The 19,402-nt window shown below is 40.7% G+C and overlaps 1 protein-coding gene across 2 annotated transcripts in view; it reads left to right on the top strand.

Annotated features, from left to right (window-relative positions):
- The first annotated feature begins 4,749 nt into the window (after nt 1-4,749).
- The window catches only part of BTBD9 (BTB domain containing 9), a 403,351-nt gene continuing 388,698 nt past the window's right edge, over nt 4,750-19,402 (top strand). Inside the window, exon 1 of one of the 2 annotated variants that reach the window (XM_087817373.1) lies at nt 4,750-4,802. The gene's annotated coding sequence lies outside the window, so the exon portion shown is untranslated. Of the gene's footprint in view, nt 4,803-4,943; nt 5,029-19,402 lie in introns of those variants that run through there. The other variant, XM_016223702.2, reaches the window with a different exon arrangement.

Here is a 19,402-nt window from a genome sequence, read left to right as displayed (position 1 = left end):
AGAGTCAAAGCCTGAGAAATCATTCGAAGCTGCAAATACTTTTTACTCTTTATAATTATAAATGTACACCCTCAACAACTTAGAAAATAAAAAAGAATTTAGATTACCCCCCCAAAAATTTTTATTTTGAACCAACAGAATACAGATGTCCAAGGTCCTCCCAGTTACTAATGCTAAGCCACAAATTTACTCAGAGCTTCTTGGCAGTAAAATGAAATTAGAAAACAGCCAGTTATATAATTCGCATTGCCCATAAGGAGAAAACAGTTTCTCAAGGGTAGCCAAGTGTTTCATGATATTTGGCTGAGAGAAAATTCTCTTGTATTCATTTAATAAAGAATACAATGTGAAAGCACACACAGCAACCTTACAGTAACTGCACTGGTAAGTTCTGTCAACTATGTTGCCTAGAAGCCCTCAATGTGAGCAGAGGATGCGTGGTATGAAGGTAGCAGCATGGGGGTTAAGAGCATGGCTTTGATTCCAGGCTCCATCATTTATCAGTTGTGTGACCTTGAGTAAATTACTTAACTGTCTATGCCTTAGTTTCCTGAGTTATAAAGTATTGTGATTAATAATATCACCTACCTCAAAGAGATGTTATGAGGCTTAAGTGGTGTATTGCCTCTAACATACCTCAAACAGTACCTGACACTTAGTATAAGCATCATCATTACTGCAGTAAAGGCAATATTATTGCAGAGGAAGGGCACTTAAACCAACTAAGGGCCTGAGGGAAATTTTCCTCGAAAGAGTATGCTTGTGCTGGATCTAAATTTTAGTCTACTACTTAACCTCTGTTAGTATAACCTTGGCCAAATTACTTTGTGTATCCTCACCTGCTAAAACAGCTGTAATGCCAAATGTCAATGTTAATTTCATAAGCTGATGTTTATGAAATTAAATGAGATAACTGTGGAGGAAAGGCTGTTCCATGACCTAACTTCTGTTTACCCTGTGAGCTGGATCACGGCCAGAACGGAGTTGCTTTCTGTAGCCCCCCCTCCCCCCTTAAAGACTGATCTTCATTCTGACACAAATCAATATCCTTCCTTGCTTCCTGCTATGTGCTGGTTCCTGGAACAGGTAGGTTGTGGTCCTGACCTGGTCAAGCATGTAATTTCCCACATCTGATAGTATTCAGGTACCAATACCTGTGATAATTGCCTCCTTTACCCTGTATAATTATCTGATGCCTGGCAAGTACTGCAGGGATCCATTTTGTCTTGCAGCCTCCCAAGACATTCCATGTATGTAAGCTTCCCTTAAACTCAATGAATTACCAGATAGGAGTGGCCACCCTTTTTCTTTGGTCATTCTCTGCCCTTTGCTTATGGAGGTAGCTTTTCAGTCTTGGGGTTTTTCCCTAGGTCAAATGTAACAGAGCATGGCACGTATAACAAATAAATGCTCCCTCTTGGATCTGGTAGGAAAGTAAATAAATTACTCTTGCATTCAATTTTTTACGTGCCCCCCTTTTCCCAATTAAAGAGTGTACTTAGTTTAGAAGTAGTTGTACATAATATTCATTCAGATCACAACAAAACTACTTAGAAGGAATGTTAAATGATCAGCATTGGCCTAGCCCAACTCTCGTTTTGTTTTGTTGTTTTTTATCATCATGTAAATGCCTTGGTGTAGTTCTGTCCAATTTTGAGGCACACTGTGTCCATCTGAGAGAGTTGGTAAATACAATACCTTGCTATCAATTAGGCAAAACTGGTCACTCCCTCACCTGTATAACTTTATACATCCTTTCATTTCACTTCATCCAGAATTCTAATATAGCATGCAGTATACTGTTACAGTTACAGTTCATTGAATTTATGCCTTGCTTTGTTTAAAAAAGAACTATGGCAATTAGTTACATACTTATGTGTTTATTTCCCTTCCCAAACTGAGAGTTTCCTGAATAACTATGTCATATTTATATACTACTCTCACTGGTGAGATGATCTGGGTAGAATTTGAAATGTGCTGTTATAAGCAAATGAGCCTAATATAAAGTTGAGGGGATTATCTGGGAATTTATGTGAAAATTACAGACTCAGTCTGATTCTCTTCTTTGGTAGATGAGAAAACCAAAGCCTGGAATAGTTAAGTGATTTGCCAGAGGTTATCCAGCTAGACTCTGAAACTCACATCAACCAGTCCAGAGGCCAATCTACCATACTGACCTGCTTTTCAGAACCCAGTAATTTGATGTCTCTCTCTATTGCTTCACTAAAGCTGCTATTGTTAGCCATCAAACACTTTTGTGTTACTAAATCCAGTCGCTGCTTTTCAGCCCTTCAAATACTTGACCCATTTACGGTCTCTGACTCTGCTGACACCTTCTCCATCTTGCAGTGCTCTCCTACCTTGGCTTCAAAGAGGCATTCCCCACCTAGTTCTTTCTATCTCTGGCCATTAGTCCTCAAATTTCTTTTGGGATTCTGTTCATCTGCCACTCCTTTTTAAAGTGTTTCCTGGGCTCTAGCCTAGGTCAACTCTTTATTGTTTCTTCTATTTTTTCTCCCTGATTGATCTCTTCTATGCCTAGGGCTTACATTACCAATTGTAAGTTAATGTCTTCCACATCTATTTTATTTTAACTCAACATCGCTCACCACAGACCTGTGTAATTGTACTGCTTTTTGGATATTTTGCTCTGGGTGTGGAGGTTCCCCACACCAAGTCACAGTCACAGTGCAGTAATCTTGGAGGCAGCCTAATTAATTGCGCCCTTCTTTTCCAGATAAAGAAGAATGCAGCTAGAGACTATCATCTCCACTATTGACTGCATTAGTTTCCTATTATAACAAATTATCACAAGCTTGGTGGCTTAAAACACAAATTTATTATCTTAGTTTTGGAGATCGGAACACCTAAAATCAAGGCACTGGCAGGGCTACGTTCTTCCTGAGGGAAATTGTTCCCTTGCCTTTTCCGGCTTCTAGATGCTGCCTGCATTCCTTGGCTCCATCTTCAAAGCCAGCAGTACAGATTCTCCAAATCTCTCCTTCTCTCTGATCTCTGCTTCCATCATCCCATCTCCTTTTCTGACTCTCTCCTGCATCCAGCCCAGCCTGATAATCCAAGATAATCTCCTCTTTTCAAGACCCTTAATTGAATCACCGCTGCAAAGTCCCTTTTATCGTGTAAGGTTAACATATTCGCAGGTTCTAGAAGAGTAAGTAGTACATGAACATCTTTAGGGGGCCATTATTCTGTATACTGCAACTGGCAAAGTTAGTACTGGATATTACCTGTGGACAGAGAGCTTCCCAATGCCAAACTCTGGAATTAAATAGGTTTACTAACTTTGCAGCCCTGGACCAGGCACCCTCAACCCCACCCCAAGATAAGCAGAAGAGAACATCAGGACAGCTGTGTGAAGGCAGCTTTCTTTAAAGAGAAAAAGAATGGGATGGGTACACATTCTTTGAAATCCCAGAAAGTCACTACTCCCGGGAGGAGTGAGCTGGGGGCAGGTGCAGCCAGAGGCCACAAATATTACTTTAACGGATGTCACTCCCTACGGAAGGAGACATCGTGAGTGGAGGACAAGTGATCCCCCAGTAAACTTACCTATATTTGAACTCAACACCATATCCCACAAGTCTAGCCACCCTCCTAGGGCTGCCACCACCAGTCACTTAGCTCAGAAGCCTGTGGACAATGGGAAGACTCACTTTTCTTTCCACCATCTACCCCAGCACCCGTCTTAGAAATCTGGCCTACTCATTTATTCCCCACTCAGGGCTGTCAATCCCACCACCTTAACTGCGCACATCTATCCCTTCCCATTGCCAATGACTTGTTTATGCTCATGGCCTCTTATCCGAATGCAGCAATGGCTCACAACTAGTCTCCCTGCCTCAAGCCTCGCACTTCCGGCCCACTTTCACTTCGTTACCTTTACTCATGAAGCTTCCCTTGCCTGGAATGATGCCCTTTCCAGTTACTCTCCCAACTCCCACACTCTGGTCCCCCAGTTTGCCCAAGCGTCGGTCATAACTGACTCTCCAACATCAGCCGGGACCAGATTCGACCCCGGCTCTAAAGTCCGTGCTCTTAATTGCTCTTGCTCGACTGCCTTCCCTTGGGACAAAGCTTCACACAGCACATCGGCATGCTTTCTTTCAGCCTCACGACTCTCCAGGGCAGGCGGGTGAGTAGTTAACCCTGCTTGCAGAGTGGGGCACCTGTCCGTCACCCCGCGCCCGAGTTAACGCGGGCCCCTCAGCCGTCTTCCACATTAAGCTCGCGCTCCGCCCCCTCTGGCTTGACCCCTTTGAGAACCTTCCTGCCCTTCGCAGAAGTAGCCCACGGCTTCCGCGCCCGGCTGGACGGGGCCGCTGCTCTCTCCACCACAGCCGCCCTGTCAATTCGCGGGCGGCGATCAAGCTGGGGACCTTCCCATCCGCAGTGACGTGCTGGGTGACGCCATACAGTGACGTCTGGTGACGTAACTTACCCGGAGCCAGGTGCCGGAAGGGCAGCCACACCCTGGGGCCCCTGCTCCGGAGGGCTCGGGTCGGTCCGGTAGGGAAAAAAAAGGCAGTAAAATCCGCCTGAGGTCCGGCCCTAAACCTTCGCGTCCCGCCGGCCCGCCGCCGACCAGTTGCTAAGTGACGCCAACGCGCCGAAGCGCGTGCGCGGCCACGGCGTTGTGCGTGAGAGCGGACGCGCGCCGCGGCGGCGGCGGCGGCGAGGACGGCGGCTACGGCACCGGCCCAGGGGGCGGTGGCTACGAGGTGGCTGCCGGGCAGGCGGAAGAGGCTTCGGAGCGGGAGGCGAGGTCGCAGGACTTAGTCGGGGTGAGTAGCAGGGGCCTCGCAGCGGAGGTGGGGCCTGGCCGCACCTGCTGCGCGGGCCCGGGGCGCGGGGACGCGCGCCCCCCTGCAGCCGCGCGCGCCGCTCCACGCCCCTCCGCTGCTTTCTCCGCAGACGGGGGCTGACGAGGGTCAGTTCCTGGACGCGGCGCTCTGGGAAGCGGCAGCGGGAGGCCGGCGGAGGCTGTAGTTCTGAAAGGTGTAGTGAGAAGTAGGTGTCTGGGGGCTTCGGGGGGCCTCTGCCGGGCTTCCCAAATGAATCAAATCAGGAGAAGCCCGGGTTCCCGGAGCAGCGTCTCAGCCTGCCTGGGACGAGGCTGCGGGGACGAGAGGCGGCGGAACCGGGGACGCCGGGGTTGGGGTTCGGAAAGTTTGGCGCTGCCGGGGCCTTCAGCGCCCCCGCGGTGGCGGGGCCGGGACGGGGAGCCGGTTGTTAAGTCAGAATTGTGAATCAGTGCCTGCGTGCGGCGTCGGACACACCCACGACCCGGGGAAGGCGATCTGTCAGAAGAGATAGGGGGCAGCCAGCCTGTTGCCAAGAGCCTCCAACTTCACATGTATGTGCACGTGTTTAATGCACACCTAAAACTTTGTCTGCTCTGGGCCTTTTATCACATCGTTGCTACAGATTTCGAGGCCAAGGGGCGGATATCCATCTTCAGTCCTTCCTCAGAGACTCAAAACAGCTGTTTCATTTCCCAGAGTGGAGGCACTGTTTTCGTTTTCCATAAACGTACCACAGGCTTGCTATTTACTAGGTAGAAAGTACAGATTCTGTTTAACGTGTGGGCTGGATGGAGAGTGTTGATGGTCTGACAGGCCTGAGTGTAAAGGTGCAGCTCCTCGGTGCGCTGGGCTTCTCGTGGGTACATGTTTGCCGGTTGTGTTAATTACCATCCTTGGGAGAAAGAACTGGAGGTAGAGAAGTCAGTCTCTTCTGACTGTTGACTAAGGCAATGCCTAGAACCTGTAGAAAGATAAACTATACTGAAATGTAATCATGACTTGTGCAAGAAAATTACTTCCAAGTTTTCATTCAGCTCTAAAATTCTGCGATTCAGTTTTATAAGTGAGGATCTGTAAAGTATGTTGCCTGAAGTTCTTACATCTGGGAACCAGTAAAAAAAAAAATAACCTTGATCTGTAACATTTAGAGTATTCGAAATTCAGTGTCTCTTGCTTTCTGGAGTAAATAGCTTTTTAGAACAGGAATCATGTACGATTTCGCCATGGCTATATCTTCAGTACCTACAAAAGTGCTTGCCACAGAGTAGGCAAGCAATAGATATTTGTTATATATCATGCTGTATAAAGTGTGTATAGCAAGCATTTAGTTCAGCCCTTCAAGTAGGTAATACATGTGCCCCTCTGCCCAGTATTATGTGACATGTGGGAGGAGGCTTGTGGGATTTCAAATGACATAGAAGACCTGGAATTTTTTTCCTTTAAGAGCAAACAGTGGCGAGGGAATTAAAGCATATGTATAAAAATAATTATGAAACCAAATGGGGTATGTGAACTGCTATACTTTAAGTGCACTAGAAATTTAGAAAAGATGAGGCTGGTGGGCCGAGTTAGTGAACACTTTGCAAGAGGTAAGATTTGAGCTGGTCTTTGAAAGAAATGTAAAATTTGAATTAGAAAAGAGATGAGAAATCAGATATTGAGAAAGTGTGAATTTGGCTGTTGGGGGATATATTCAGGAGACACTTGTTGGATGAGTGGAGCAGAAGGTGTGTGATAGGGGAATACTAGAGAGAAGGTTTAGCAGGTTGGGAAGGGAAATTGTTAAGGCTCAGGCAGGCTTTATGAGCATCCCACTGATAACAAGGTAGAATCTGCTTGCTGGGTTGGATGGGGGTTGTGCTACTCAAGTAGTCTTACACTCTGAAGGGATATTATAATTGACCGCATCAAGTTGTTGTGTACTTCTGATTTCCATTACCTGCTCGAATAAATGCCTCACTAATATACATCTATCTTATGTGTTTAGTCAACAGTGCATGTCCCCATTTCAAAAATCTACCTGATGTGCTTGGCCCATTTCATTGGAAATTTACTGGAATGATGTACCCAAAGCAAATTTCCATCCACTCTCACTCTCAGTGACACAGTTTTGCTTGGGATTATCTCTTATGGTGGCCTGTGAGGTTATCAGGTGATCCTATAAAAAACAACAACACAATAATGTTAGCTGGGGAATCAACCAATGAATGCATGGATGGGTGAAACAACAAATCGGTGTTTCATCCTTTCTCTCTCTCCCTCTCTCTCTCTCTCATCAATAAATAAAAATTAAAAAAATATTGACAAAAAGATTTTAGCAAATTAAAGATGCTGCTGCTAAATATTGAATCTTTGGTCTTTATAATATCTTCTGCTGTGGTTATGTGAAAATTCTTTTGAATGGTGTGTAAACCTGAAGTTGAATTGTTAACCTAGATGTATAAAGTTGCAACACTAAATGTTGCATTATTTAACAACTCAGCAAATATTTATTGGGTGCTGGCTGTGGCCAAGCAGTGTGTTGGATGCTGGGAAGACAAAGAATAAGACATAGTATACTCTTGAGATACTAAGCATTTGCCTGAAGAGACAAACCACTAACCGTGTTATGTTATGATATGAGTTAATTACTTTTGGAATGAATAAAATGCTGAGGGAGTAGATCACTTTGGCTGGGGGAAAATTAATAAGAGTCAGGGAGTGCTTCGAAGAGAAGAGGAACAAAGTTAGCCCTGAAGGTTGAGTAGAACTGTGCCACATGTAAAAGGGAAAACAAGCATTGGGGGCAGAGGGGAGAGCATACGCCAGTTGCCAAAGATTAAAATTGAATAGGGTTTTTGAAAATCTTGAATTGTTTCTTGTAGGCTCATTGTATAACAGGAGTGATGAGACAGGAAAGGTATGGTTGGAGGCCAAATTATGAGGGGGTCTTCCATTCTTTTTTAAATTGAATGTATTGGGGTAACATTGGTTAATAAAATTGAATAGGTTTCATGTGTACAATTCTATAATACATCATCTGTTTATTGTATTGTGTGTTCACCACCCAAAGTGAAGTATCCTTCTATCACTATTTGTCCCCCCTTTACCCTCTTCTACAGGCCCCCACCTCTCTTCCCCCCTGGTAATCACTGTACTGTTTTCCGTGTATATGAGGTGTTTTCTTTTGCTTAATCCCTTCACCTTTTTCACCCAGTCTCTCAACCTCCTCCCCTCGAACAGCTGTCAGCCTGTTCTCTGTATCTGTGAATCTGTTTTTATTGTGTTTGTTTATTTTGCTTATTAGATTCCACATATAAGTGAAATCATATGGTATTTGTCTTCCTCTGACTGGCTTATTTCACTTAGCATAATGCTCTCCGGGTCCATCCATGCTGTTACAAAAGGTCAGATTTCCTTCTTTTTTAAGGCCGAGTAGTAATCCATTGTGTAAATGTACCACAGCATTTTTATCCACTCGTCTGACGGACACTTGGGCTTCCAAATCTTGGCTACTGTAAATAATGCTACAATAAACGTAGGGGTGCACATATTCTTTTACATCAGTGTTTTGGATTTCTTTGAATATATTCCCAGAAGTGGAATTGCTGGGTCATAAGGCAATTCCAGTTTTAATTTTTTGAGAAAACTCCATACTGTTTTCCACAGTGGCTGCACCAACCTGCATTCCCACCAACACTGCATGAGAATTCCCTTTTCTCCACATCCTCGCCAGCACTTGTTTGTTGATTTATTGATGATAGCCATTCTGACAGGTGTGAGGTGGTGTCTCATTGTGGTTTTAATTTTTATTTCTCTGATGATTAGTGACATTAAGTATCTTTTCATATGTTTCTTGGCCATCTATATGTCCTCTTTGGAGCAGTGTCTATTCAGATCTTTTGCCCATTTTTAGATTGGATGTTTGTTTGTTTGTTGGTGTTGAGTTTTATAAGTTTTTTATAAATTTTGGATATTTATCCCTTATCAGATATATTATTGGTAAATATGTTGTCCCATTCAGTGGGTTGTCTTTTTATTTTGTTGATAATTTCTTTTGCTAAGCAAAAACTTTTTAGTTTGATACAGCCCCATTTGTTTATTTTTTCTTTTGTTTCCCTTGCCAGAGGAGATATATGAGAAAAAATATTGCTATGAGAAATGTCCACAATTTTACTACCTATATTTTCTTCTAGGAATTTTATGGTTTTGAGTCTAACATTTAAGTCTTTAATCCATTTTGAGTTTATTCTTGTATCTGGTGTAAGAACGTGGTCTAGTTTCATTTTTTTGCATGTGTCTATTTTCCCAGCAGTATTTATTGAATAGACTATCTTTATCCAATTATATGTTCTTGCCTTCTTTGTCAAATATTAATTGACCATAAAGGTGTGAGTTTATTTCTGGACTCTCTTTTCTTTTCAGTTGATCTTTATGTGTGTTTTCTTGCCAGTACCATGCTGTTTTGATTACTAGGGCCTTGTAGTATAGTTTGGTACCTGGTAGAGTGATTCCTTCAACTTTGTTCTTCTTTCTCAAGATTGCTGTGGCTATTTGGGGTCTTTCGTGGTTCCATATACATTTTGGAATATTTGTTCTAATTTGTGAAACATTCCATTGTTATCTAGATAGTAATTGTGTTGAATCTATAGATTGTTTTGGGTAGTATGGGCATGTGAATGACGTTAATTCTTTTTATCCTTGAGCACAGTATATGTGTCCACTTATTTGTATCTTCTTCAGTTTCTTTGTTCAGTGTCTTATAATTTTCTGAGTACAGGTGTTTTACATCCCTGGTTAAATTTATTCCTAGATATTTTCTTTTCTTTTGATTCAATTGTAAATGGGATTGTTTTTTAATTTCCCTTTGTGATAGTTCATTATTGGTGTATAGGGATGCAACTGATTTCTGTGTATTTATTTTGTGTTCTGCTACTTTACTGAAGTCACGTATCAGCTCTACTAATTTTTTGTGTGGAATCTTTAGGGTTCTGTATATATAGTGTCATGTCTACTGCAAATAGTGACAGTTTTACTTCTTTCCAATTTGGATGCCTTTTATTTCTTCGTCTTGTCTGATTGCTGTGGCTAGGACTTCCAGTACTATGTTGAATAAGAGTGGTGAGAGTGGACATCCCTGTCTTGTTCCTGATCTTAAGGGAAATGCTTGTAGTTTTTGCCCATTGAGTATGATGTTGGGTGTGGGTTTGTCATATATGGCCTTTATTATGTTGAGGTATGTTCCTTTTATTTCCACTTTGCTGAGAATTTTTATCATAAATGCGTGCTGGATTTTATCAAATCCTTTTTCTACATCTATTAATATGATCATGTGATTTTTATCCTTCATTTTTTGTTTATGTGATGTATCACATTTATTGGTATGCAGATATTGTACCAACCTTGCATCTCATTTCATTCTAAAAAGCCTAGACTTTGCCCTTCCACCTCCACTCCCATGTTGGCAGTGGAGCTCCTTGGAGGTAGAATAATCGGATCAGAAAGTTAACTGGAAGTTCATTCGCAGGTTCCATTAGAATGGAGGGGCTGGGAGACCAATTAGGATGTAGGTGAGAGATGCTGGTAGCCTGAATAGGGACCGTGAGAGTTCATGAATTGTAAAGAAATTTTAGATATTACAATCTCAGGATGTTATGACTAGCTAGAAGTGAGAGTGAGAAGTCAAAGAAGACTTGTGTAGCTTGAGTACCTGGCAATTATGATGACATTAAATTAGAAAACACAGGAGAAGGAACAGACTTGCAGTGCAGAGAAGAAATGATGGCATGTTAATTTTAAGGTCCCTGTTTGGAGTTTAGAGAGATCCACTACATAATTGGAAATACTACCCCAGATACAGTTTAGGAATAATTATAATATAAGTGAGATCCTCCGAGGCTGTGGAAATAGTACCACTAAGAGTTAGTACAGTGGTTAATGCTGTGGACTTTGGAGTCTGGAAAACCCAAGGTCAAATCTCTGTTATGCCACTTATTTGGTTGGACTGGGTGACCTTGGGCAAGTTACTTAACATCTCTAAGCCTAAATTTCTTTCAAAATTCGGGGCTAATAATACTTCAAAGAATTGTAGGAGATTAAGTAAGATAGCACATGCACAACGCCTAGCTTATAAATGCGTAATAAGTGACAGCTGTTGCTAGTAGTAGTGATAGTTACAGTTGTAGAGAAGAGTGAGAACTGCAAAAAACAAGGACTGGAACTTTTGGAGACCAACATGTAGAGCAAACAGATTGGTTCTTAAACTTGAGCATGTATTAGAAATACCTAGAGGCCTTGGTAAAACACGGATTTCTGGGCCCCACCCTGATAGTTTCTGATTCAGTAGGTCTGTGTGGGGCTCAAGAATTTATATTTTGAACAAGTTCTCTGGTGATGATGATGCTATTTCCAGGACCACACTTTGAGAACTACTGACTTAGTGTGAATGGAAGAAGAAAAACTAGCATAGAGACTAACAAAGCGGCTGGGGTTGATGAGAATCAGTGAGAGTTTCGAGAAGGGTAAGGCAGTAAGTAACAGCCTGCGGACTCTCCAGATCCAGCAGCCTGCTTTCCAAGGCCACATACCTCATCTCATTCTTACTTCTCTCTTCTCCAGAATTTGGCATAATGCTTGGCACAAAGCACTGTGTGAATGAACCTTTGAAGCTTCTTTTTTTCTTTTTTAACTTTTTAAAAAATTCTCACTTGAGCATATTATTTTTCACTGCTTTTCAGAGAGAGTGGGAGAGAGAGAGAGAAATATCAGTGTGAGAGAGACATATCAGTTGGTTGCCTCCTGTATGCTCCCTGGCCGGGCCCGGGGATCAAGCCTGCAGCTGATGTATGTGCCCTTGACCGGAATCGAACCTAGACCCTTCAGTCCACGGGCCAACACTCTGAGCACTGAGAAACCGCTAGGGCTTGAAGCTTCTTAATACCGTTCTAGTGCATGATTGCATGTACTTCAGACGATTTCATTCATCCTCATATCTCTGCTGAGTCAAAGAGAAGGTACTATTTCTAATTTTACACACGTGTGTGCGCAGTAACTACAGAAAATTCCTTTCAGATAGCTGATGCATAGATAAGTGCTTTGAGTTTGTGTTAGATGCCCTGCCCCACTCTTTTTAATGTCAGAGTCCAGTTTGCAAAATAATAGTCACAGGAAGTGTCAAGATTACAATCTTTTTAAAAAAATTCATTTTAGAAAGAGAGAGAAACATTGATTTGTTGTTCCACTTATTTATACATTCATTGGTTGACTCTTGTATGTGCCCTGACCAAGGATGAAACCCACAACCTTGGCACATGGGGATGATGCTCCAACCAACTGAGCTACCTGGCCAGGGACTATAATCTGTGTCTTGTATTAAGCACTTTGCAGGTTTATAGGTAAGGAAATAATGTACTCCCTGTACCTGGGAAGTTTACAATAGGATGGGCAAAATGGGCCTAAAGGAAAGGAACAGGAGGAGATATAGTCACAGAAATGTGGATGGAGAGGAACCTGCATATAAGTACCTATTCCTTGTTTGCCGATATACTTTGGATCTTACATGTCTCGTATACTGAGGACTTTGGCATGGAGCACAAATGTTAGTCCTGATCTCTGATAGGGAGCTATAAAGAAGTTTACTATATAGGAAATCAAACAATAGTTGTGCAAAGATAATCATACTGTAAAGAGATTTTAGGAGTTAAATTTAGCAACTCACTGTGCTTCCTGTTCGTCTTGGCCTCTTGCTCCCTTGCATTCTTTCTGCTAACACTCATTAAGTATTTACTATGTGCCAGAAGCTGTGCACAGTGCTGGGCATAGAGAAATGATTGTTGCTCTGGCCATCTAGCGTTAGCTTTGGTTAGGGGGTATGATACTGTCTACATGAGTGTACATACACATTGTTAGGGGGAAGACCTGATGCCTGAATTTTATAATCTCAAGAATATATTGATATGAGCAGACATCAAAGACTTGAAGTTAAATTCAGCCTTATGTATGCAAGGAGCCATGAAAAAATAGAGATAAACAAAATTTTTTAAGCCAGCAAAGAATATATAATTTGGGCCCTAGCTGGTTTTGCTCAGTGGTTAGAGCGTTGCCTGTGTTCGATTCCAGCCAAGGGCATGTACCTCGGTTGCAGGCTCGATCCCCAGCCCGGGACTGGGAGCGTGAGGGAGGCAACCAATTGATGCGTCTCTCTCATCTATGTTTGTCTCTCCCTCTCTCTCCCCCTCCCCATTCTCTCTGAAAAGCAATGGAAAACATATCCTCAGGTGAGGATTACCAAAAAAAAAAAAAAAAAAAGGAGTATGTAATTTGGTAGAGTAGTAAAAAACATATTTATAATATTATATAGACTATGATAAGTGCTATGTAAATATTGATCACAGGTTAGGTTCTCCAGTGCTTTGTTGAGTGCCTGAGTGTTCAATTTTGATTTCAACCGAAAAGCTGCTATAATGTTCCAGAAATTAAACATGTCATAAATCCACATTAATCTCCTAGACAGCCTTTTGCATCTTTATATTATACAAAAAATAAAAATTCTGGCAGTCTGTGCCCTTATTTTCTTGGTTGGGGAAATGTACTTAAAGGTCGTTAACATGTAGCTACTGTTTATTGATTAACTGCATTATGCTAGGCCTTTTCTATATGTCATTTAATCCTTATAATAACAGCCTTGTAAATTGGATATTACCCCCTTTTGCTAATAAGGCAACTGAGATTCCGAATGGGGAGAACAGTTCCTGCAGTTTGTGGCCAGTGAGATGGGACAGGGCTCCAGTCCCAGGCTTGGATTCCAGAGCCAGTGCTCTTCACGTTCACTCCTGGTGTCAGCATGGGAACTTAGCATGCAAATGTTCCGAGGAAGAACTCTAGTCTTGTTTCCACTGACTTGGGAAAGTTATTGGAGGAAGTCAGAATTTTAATAAGATGGATCAAAGACAATTTGATAACATTGTTAGGGATTTGGGGAAATGGGGGAGGACATTAAAATGCCCCGATGCTGATTATCCCGTGAAGACAAGCTATACTTGATAAGAGATTTTGCATAAATGTTCAGATTTCCCACTTCTCTATGTATAGGTGCAAAGTATTCTAGAGGAGGAACTGTACTTTTCCAAGCTAATGACATTTAAAGTAAATTCAGAACTCCTATTTAAAAAATTTTTATTGAATTTATTGGGGTGACACTGATTCATAAAATTATACGGATTTCAGGTGTACAGTTCCACAGCACATCATTTGTACACTGTATTGTGTGTTCACCATCATCGCTTATCCCCCCCGTACCCACCCCCGTCCCAGCAATCAGCACAGTGTTGTCTGTGTCCATGAGTTTATTTCTCTTTTTTTCTCAATCCCTCTGCTCCTCGCAATCTCCCCCCTACCCCAGCTGTCAACCTGCTCCCTATGAGTCTGTCTCTGTTTTGCTTGTTAGTTAACTTTATAAAGTTCCACATGTGAGTGAAATCAAATGGTACCTGTCTTTCTCAGACTGGCTTATTCAGCACTCCTTTTTAATAGTTTAGTGAAAAATATCTTGCTTCTCAACCCAAACAATGTGTACTTGAGATTTCCCAGCTAATCTCCCTTCTCTTCACAGAATTTACTCCTTCCAGCCACCCAACTGTCTATTTTTTAATCTATTTACAAGTTAAATACTTGTCTGTATATTATATTTATCGCATAATGTTTTTATTCTGATTTGATTAACCCCTTTTGGGTCTTATTTTATACATTCCTGGAAGTATTGACTGTACAGTTGACCCTTGTGGGTCCTCTTATTCGCAGATATTTTTCAATAAATATACAGTCAGTCCTCTGTATCCCTGGGTTTTGCATCTGCAGACTCAACCCGTCACAGATAAAAAAACAGTATTTTTGATCTGTAGTTGGGAGTCTGCGAATGCAGAGGACTGACTGTATGCATTGTTGTACACCATGTTATGTAAGGGACTTAAACATCTGTGGATTTTGGTATCCACAGGGGCCCTGCAGCTAATCCCCCAAGGGACTGTAGTTAAGCTTTGAGAGAGTCAAAAGTTATATGTGGATTTTCTACTGCGCAGGGGTTTGGTGCCCCTAACCTCTGTGTTATTCAAGGGTCAGCTGTAACGATCTTTGTCAAGCAGAGTCTTTTTCAGCTAATTTCACAAACGTTTCTATATAATTAAAATTATACAAATGGATAACTATTAAACCCTGTATTAGTTATCATTGCTATGTAACAAATTACCCCAACATTTAGCAGCCTAAAACAACGAACATCTCTTATCTAACCATTTCTGTGGGTCAGAAATTCAGTTGCAGCTTAGCTGGGTGGTTCTGGCTCAGAGTTTCTGATGAGTTAAGCTGTTGACCAACACTGCAGCAGTCATCTGAAGGCTTGATTGGGGCTGGAGGATCTGCTTCTTAGGTGGCTCCCTCGCATGGCTGTTGGAATGAGGCCTTATGTCTTTCCTAGAACTGTTGGAGCGTCCTCACAACATGTCAGCTGGCTTTACCCAGAGCAAGTGATGCAAGAGAGAGCAAGGATGTAACCACATGCCTTATATGTCCTATCTTGAGTACACACACTGTCACTTCTGTAATATTCTGTTATAAATGAGTCACTAAGTCCAGCCCATACTCAAGGAAAGGCAACTAGGCTCCACCTTTTTTCAAGAGGGAGAGGGGTTTTATCAAAGAATTTGTAGACATATTTCAAAACAATCATAAATCCTTTGTCAGATGAAACCATATTCTCAGCTGAAACTGTCCCCATTGTAGGACATGATGTAGTTTTTCTGACTTATGTATTCACAGTATTTTCTGGGAATGCTCTGAAGAAAAGTAGTGGTTTTTAAAATTGAAAGCAAGTTTTCATAAATTACAGATTTGTTGGTGGTTTCTTGAAGTTTTACGTCTATCTCATTAGCTTTAGTTCTAATATAGCTTTCATTTTTATCCTATTTCATGGATTTATTCTGGTATATTTTATTTACACTTATTTTATAGTTTCCATAATTAATCTTAAATAGAACCAAACATTTCTAGGCAAATTAATTTACCTCCCAAACTTTTAGAAGAAAAGTACTTGCTTATCATGTCTGAAGGCACTCATTTCAGCTTCCATTAGCACAATGACTTTGGGTCACATGTCTTGGATAAGTCTGCTATCTTATGTTAAAGTCCTTTGAATGCTTTAGAAACTCTTGTTCTTGAGTAAGGTCCTAAAGTAGAACAATTTTATTCCAGATCTCATTTCGATGGTGAATATAGAACACAATTGGTTTAGTCAGGGAAACTCTTCAGAACACATCACAGTTAGGTTTATATTTCAGCACTATATTTCTTTAGATGTTAACCATATCTTGACTTTACCACCTCTACCCCAACAAGTGTCAATTACCTGCTTAATTTTTTCTTCTAACTTTTATTTTTAACCTAATTTTAGATAGAATTCTCATATAACCTTCACCACATCCTGAAATGTTAACACTTTACCACATTTCTTCTATTCTTTTCTCTTTCTCTTTCCATGTATATTTTTTCCTAACTGTTCAAGAGTAAGTCGCAGATATAATGTTTTTTTATCTCAATCCTTTAGTGTGCATTTCCTAAAAAAAAGTAATATTCTTACTAATCACCTTGTAATCCTTAAAATCAGGAAATTAGCATTAATAGAATACTATTATGTAGTCTGCAGGCCTTGTTGTCCCAATTGGCTTACCCATGAATACCCTTTATAGCAACAACATCAAAAACCCAATGCCCTAAAACAAAATAAAAACCGTTCACACAGTGTGCCTTCAGTTCTTGGTTTTCCTTTGATCTCCTTTATCTGGAACAGCTTCTCAGTCCTTGTCTGTGAGACACTGACATTTTTGGAGAGGATAGGCCAGTGTTTTATTTAGTTTTTAAATAGAATGCCTCTCATTTTTTGACGTTTGTCTGGTGTTTCCTCATGATTAGATTCATGTTAATGCATTTTGGTGGAATACCATGAGTGTGAAGTGGTTTTCTCAGTGAGTCGTTTTACGAGGCCAGTGGTATTGATGTGCCCCATAACTGGTGTGAACTTTGGTCATTTGGTTAAGGTGGATTCTGCCTGGTCTTTCCAAGGTAAAGTTACAATTTTTCCTTGGTAAGTGATGGGTCTTCTGGGGAAATACTTTGAGATTATAGAAATAGCCTGTTACTCCCTAAACTTACTTTCAGTTTTGCCAAATGAATATTTTCTAATTCCATCATTCTTCTACATTTATTAGTTGATTTCCCTTCATTAATTAATTAATATCACTATGAACTCACAGATTCTTGTTATCCAATGGGTTATAATTCTTTATAAATATTTATAAATAGTTATTTATTTCCTTTACTAAAATTGTTCCATACTCAACTAATGAAACCCCTTTCAAGCTGGCATGTCTTTTTTTTTTGTACTTTTTTTTTTAATCCTCACCCCAGGATATTTTTTCCATTGCTTTTTTTTCTTTTTTTTTAAATTTTATTTTTGTTTAAAATATTACAGATGTCCCTTTTTCTCCCCAATGACCTGTTCCACCCCGTCCCATCCCCCTCCCCAGTCCCTCTTCCCACCATTGTCCCTGTCCTTGGGTTGTGCATATATGCATATAAATTCTTTGGTTACTCTCTCCCCCTCCACCCACCCTCCCTCCTCCATCCCTGTGACATTCGTCAGTCTCATCTATGGAATACTACGCAGCTGTAAAGAAGAAGAATCTCGTACCTCTGGGACAGTATGGATGGACCTGGAGAATATTATGCTGAGTGAAATAAGCCAGGCAGCGAAAGACAAACATCACATGATCTCACTTATACGTGGAATCTAAAGAACTTAATAAACTGATGAACAGAATAGATTCAATGGCTGCAGCTATTCGGGGTCTTTTTTGGTTCCATATAAATTTTCGAAATGTTTGTTCTAGGTTTGTGAAATATGCTGTTGGTATTTTAACAGGAATTGCATTGAATTTATAAATTGCTTTGGGTACTATGGACATTTTAATGTATTAATTCTTCCAATCCATGAGCATGGTATATTCTTCCACTTGTTTAAATCTTCCTCTGTTTCTTTTTTCAGTGTCACGTAGTTTTCCAAGTACAGGTCTTTTATATCCTCGGTTAAGTTTATTCCTAGGTATCTTATTTTTTTAGTTGTAATGGTAAATGGTATTGCTTTTTTAGTTTTTCTCTCTGAAAGTTCATTGTTGGTGTATAAGAATGCCATTGATTTCCAGATGTTGATTTTGTATCCAGCTACCTTTCCAAATTCGTTTATCAAATCTAGTAGTACTTTGATGGAGTCTTTAGGGTTTTCTATGTACAATATCATGGCATCTGCAAATAATGACAGTTTTACTTCCTCTTTTCCAATTTGGATACCTTTTATGTTTTCTTCCTGTCTGATGGCTATGGCAAGGACTTCCAGTATTATGTTGAATAAGAGTGGTGAAAGTGGACACCCCTGTCTTGTTCCAGTTTTTAATGGAAATGGTTTTAGTTTTTGCCCATTGTGTATGATGTTGGCTGTAGGTCTGTTATATATGGCCTTTATTATGTTGAGGTATGATCCCTCTATTCCCACTTTGCTGAGTGTTTTTATCAGAAATGGGTGCTGGATTTTGTCGAATGCCTTTTCTGCGTCTATTGATATGATCATATGATTTTTGACCTTCACTTTGTTTATGTGATGTATCACATTTATTGATTTGCCGATGTTGTACCAGCCTTGCATCCCAAAATAATAAATCCCACTTGGTCATGATGTATGATCTTTTGAATGTATTGCTGGATCCGGTTTGCTAGTATTTTAGTGAGGATTTTAACATCTATTTTCATCAGGGATATTGGCCTGTAATTTTCTTTCTTTGTAGTATCTTTATCTGGTTTTGGGATTAGGATGATGCTGGCCTCATAAAAAGAGTTTGGGCGTTTTCCCTCCTCTTGAATTTTCTGGAATAGTTTGAATAGAATAGGTGTTAAATTCTTCTTTGAATGTTTGGTAAAACTCGCCTGTGAATCCATCTGGTCCAGGACTTTTGTTTGCTGGGAGTTTTTTGATTACTGCTTCAATTTCATTAGTTGTTATTGGCCTATTCAGGTTTTCTGCCTCTTCTTGATTCAGCTTTGGAAGGTTGTATGCTTCTAGGAATTTGTCCATTTCCCCCATGTTGTCCAATTTGTTGGCATATAGTTGCTCATAATATTTTCTTACAATCCTTTGTATTTCCTTTGGATCAGTTGTTATATCACCCCTTTCATTTCTGATTTTATTTATTTGGGTCCTCCTCTTTGTTTCTTAGTGAGTCTGGTTAAAGGTACATCAATCTTATTTACCTTTTCAAAGAACCAGCTCTTGGTTTCATTGATTTTTTTGTATTTTTTTTTTCCAGTCTCTATGTCATTAATCTCTGCTCTGATTTTTATTATTTCCTTCCTCTGCTTCCTCGGGTCTTTTCTTGCTGTTCTTGTTCTAGTTCTTTTAGTTGTTGTGTTAGATGGTTCATTAGATCTTTTTCTTGTTTCTTGAAATAGGTCTGTAATGCTATGAATTTTCCTCTCAGGACTGCTTTCACCATGTCCCATAG

This window comes from Miniopterus natalensis, chromosome 5, assembly GCF_054644295.1.
Source record: "Miniopterus natalensis isolate mMinNat1 chromosome 5, mMinNat1.hap1, whole genome shotgun sequence".
NCBI classification, from domain to species: domain Eukaryota; kingdom Metazoa; phylum Chordata; class Mammalia; order Chiroptera; family Miniopteridae; genus Miniopterus; species Miniopterus natalensis.
Note: the sequence above shows the minus strand (reverse complement) of the source record. Positions and strands in the feature narration are given on the sequence as shown.